The 4,227-nt window shown below is 39.1% G+C and overlaps 1 pseudogene; it reads left to right on the forward strand.

The window, feature by feature from the left end:
• Positions 1-1,324: 1,324 nt before the first annotated feature.
• Positions 1,325-2,191, forward strand: LOC102877044 (annotated as a pseudogene).
• The last annotated feature ends 2,036 nt before the right edge of the window (positions 2,192-4,227 follow it).

The raw sequence follows: 4,227 nt of genomic DNA on the forward strand, positions 1-4,227 counted from the left end.
TTTAAAGAAAAAAAAGACTTTACTCAATTAATTTATAAATTCTTGTTTGCTATAGATTCTTGGAAAATGTTAATCTATAGAAAAGTCATCTGCAATTTTAAAAAAGCCCTTCCTCCTTCCTTTTTTTTTTATTTCAGTGGCACCTTATGTCCTTTCATTCTTTGTGTTTCAGTTGTCAGATCTAAAGTGCAATGATAAATACGTATAATGGTTGAGGTTCTTTATTATAATAAACACTGTCAATGAGTCACCAGTAGGTATGATGTTTCCTGTAGGTGTTTTTATGACTACTTTTCTAAATCAAGAAAAATTCCCTTTTATCCATAACCTACTCAGAGTTCACCATGAATTAGTATTATTTTGCTAAAAATGATACTAATTATACATCTGTAATCTTGATTCAATTATTTTTACTCTATTTTCTGTTAAAATGGTAATTACAGGTACCACATTTCCAAAAATATTTTGTAAAAATCGTCAAATATCTAGGAGGCAAATGCCATTTGTTTTGAATATCTACACAGCAAGACCTACCTCACAGATTCTGGACACAATGACTAAGATAAGATCGATTCAGTTCTTCATATTTTGTCAACATTCCTGTAAATTCTGTCCTGTCCCTTGCTTTTACATAATATCTCAAGTATTCCTTTTTCCTGGTTGTTTTAAAATAGGTGCTGATTGGTATGTCTGTGTGTGTCCATGTGTATCCATATGTATATGCCCAAATACACATATGCATGTATATACACATATATGTGTATTTATACATATGTACACACAGAGACCTACACATATACACGTGTGTGTATATAGCTGGTCCATGACGAATATGTTGTTTTTGTTGTCAAATATCATTGATTTCAACTTAGTGATAGACATATATATAATTTTTTAAGTAAAACTGTAACAAGACACACACACAAGATGGAATAGCAGACAAAAAGTATGGACTTAGTGACAAACCAAGATGGAATAGCAGACAAAAAGTATGGACTTAGTGACAAAACTCGGTCTGGAAATAGAATGATTGACTTTTGTGTTTTCATTGCAAATACCTTTTTTTAGAAAAAACAAACCAACCACAAATGATGATTTTACACATGGACCTCACCTGACGGGCTGCACAAGAATCTAATTGATGACGCTGCTCCTCTCCCGGGTTGAGGACTGAGACTCCCCATGTCCAGAGCCCGACCTGTGGACGCTTCATCTGGCCCTTCACCCACGCCCTTGCCCCGCAAAGCCTGCTCACCAAACCAGCCCGTACACAGAAGAGACCAAGACGCCTAGCACCCTGCCCAGGGGCCTAGCTCAGCCACCCATGGCTGACCTGATGGAGTCTGTCGCCTTCCTGGAAAAAGAGGATGAAAAGGAGGAGGAAAAAGAGGGTGTGAACTGGGGCTACAAGGAAGGTGTTGAGTGGACTTCGGTGTTTACAGATGCTAATGGAGAATATCAGTCTATTAAGCTATTAACCTGAACTCAAAAGAATCGAGATATGACCCCTCACTGCTTGATGTCATCTCTCTCCAAATTATATGGTGTGCCAAGACTATGAGGTCACCAGTGATGGACACACTATTCAAGTGATCCTGAAGTCAAATCAGTTCTATCATGAGGAATATTTCCTCAAGGCTATGAATTTGAACTAGATGAAGTCAGATTTTACTGGGGTAGAGAAAACCAGTGGGGTTCTGAGCACACGGTAAATTTCAAAACTCCATGGAGCTTCACCTGATCCACTGGACTCCACCCTATTTTGGCAGTATTGATGAGGCCATGGGAAAACCACATGGAATTGGAGAGCTATCATTGCTTTGTCTGTTCAGATAGGAAAGGAACATGTAGGCCTGAAAGCTGTGACTGAAATTTTCTGGGATATTCAGTATAAGGAGAAGACCAAAGTAATACCCTGCTTTAATCCAAACACTTTCATGCCAGTCCCTGTGCTGCGAGATTATTGGGTGTATGAAGGCTCTCTTACTATTCCACCTGGCAGTGAGGGTGTGAGCTGTATATTATTCCGATACCCTTCAACTATATCCCAGGTACAGATAGAAGAATTTTGAAGACTGGAGACACATGTGAAAGGAGCCAAGCTGGTGAAAGGCTGTGATGGGATTTTGGGGGACAATTTCCGACCCACTCAGCCCCTTGTGACAGACTCATCAGAGCTGCCTTGCAGTAGTCAAAAAGACCAGAACGCGTCCGTGTTCACCCGGGAGGAAGACCATGGTCCTGAGTGCCCTTGCATGAGAAACAAGAATATTGGAGTTGCAGCTTTGGTTTTTCATCAAATTCTACATTGTCTGTCTTCATCTCATCCAGCCTCGATGTATGTCAAGGACAGCTGCCTGCACACATGCATTAATGAAAGAGTAGAAATGGCTCTACATTCAGAGAAGCCTCATGGTGTATATCCATATCCCATCCCGTAGTATCTATATGTTTGCACCGTGTATTGCATATATGGAGAAGGAAAGAAATAAGATTTCAAAGATGTTATGAATATGTATATACAGCATGTCAGGGGAAAAATGCATTCCCAGCATTATTAGTATTTCTGTACTTTCTGTCTCCCAGAGAAAATTTTCTCATATAAAGATTAATGTAATTTCTGGTTTTTAAAAAAGCACTTTTGCTGGAGACAAGCATAACACTTCAGAACGTACTATGAAGAATTAATAAATAAAATGTTGTTTAAAAAGAATCTGATTGACTACATCTGTGGAAGGAATCATTGAAAAGGCTCAGTATCAGCAGTAAAAACAAGGTCAGACGAAGGCTGTGGGTCAGTCAGACCATTACTCCGGTACTAGTTCAAATTGAAGCTTAAGAAAATTAAAACAAGCCCACAAGAATCAGAATATGATCTTGAATGTATTCCACTTGAATTTCAGAATCATCTTAAGAATAGGTTTGAAGCATTGAACACCAGTGATTGAATACCAGATGAGTTGTGGGATGGCATCTACAATGTAATCCAAGGAGACCTGGGAGGAAAGCCCAAAACCATAAAGTTCATAAGAGACAAACTGGGATCAAGCTTAGAAGCCCTAGTCTATGGTATAAGGTAGCTGCCAAATACAGTCAGAAATGTACAATCTGAACAGAATAAAACTGATGAATGGAGCCTTCTAAAGATTAAATCCCTGTGTTCGTCAAAAACTTTTTCCAACAGGGTTAAAGTAAAACTGACTCACTGGAAACAAACATTTGTCAATACCATCTCAGACAAGAGTCTCATAAAGAAAGTGTATATAATACTCCTCAGCCTCAACAAGAAAAAGACTGATAACCCAATTACAAATGGGCAAAAGATATGCAAAGAATCTTTACAGAGGAAGATATACAAATGGCCAACACACATATGAAGAAATGCTCCAAATCACTGGCAAGAAGAGAGATACAAATCAAAACCACAATAAGATACCATCTCACTCCAGTGGCAGTGGCAATGTTTAACAGGACAGAAAGTAAGAAATGTTGGAGAGGATGTGGTGAGATAGGAACTCTTTTACATTGTTGGTGGGATTATATAACGATACAACCACTGTGAATAGCAGTTTGGTGCTTCCTCAAAAACCTAAACATAGAAATTCCATATGACCCAGCTATTCCACTGCTTGGAATATACCCCAATAAAATGAGAACTGAGGCTCAAACAGAAACTCGTGTAACCAATGTTCATAGCCGCATTATTCACCATCGCAAGAACATGGAAGCAGTCAGATAGATGTCCACCCACAAATGAATGAATTGAGAAGTTATGGTACATTTATACACTGGAATACTATACAGCACACAGGAGCAATGATTTTGTAAATTACTACCTAACTTGGAAAGACTGGGGAACATTTTGCTGAGTGAATGAACTCAGTCCCACAAGAACAAATTCTGTATAAAACCATTATTGTAGAGTGAGTATGAGGATTCAAGGTAGGGGAAGGGTGTCATTCAGTTGCTATGTCTATCCTGTTCCAACCTAACTGTATTTGACACACCTACTCCTGCCACCTCAATCACTGAATCGATCCATCTCACTGAGTGTCTTCCTCTCCTGCAATGTAACTCCACTCTCCCAAACATGATGTCCCTCTTCAAGGACTGGTCCTTTCTTGCAACATACCCAAAGTATGTCAGATGAAGCTTCAGAATCCTTGACTCCAAGGAATATTCCAGCTTCACCCTCTCCAAGAAAAACCTGTTCTCCTAGCAGTCCAT

The sequence above is a fragment of the Elephantulus edwardii genome, unplaced genomic scaffold (assembly GCF_000299155.1).
Source record: "Elephantulus edwardii isolate Elephantulus edwardi_28Jun2011 unplaced genomic scaffold, EleEdw1.0 scaffold00146, whole genome shotgun sequence".
NCBI lineage: Eukaryota > Metazoa > Chordata > Mammalia > Macroscelidea > Macroscelididae > Elephantulus > Elephantulus edwardii.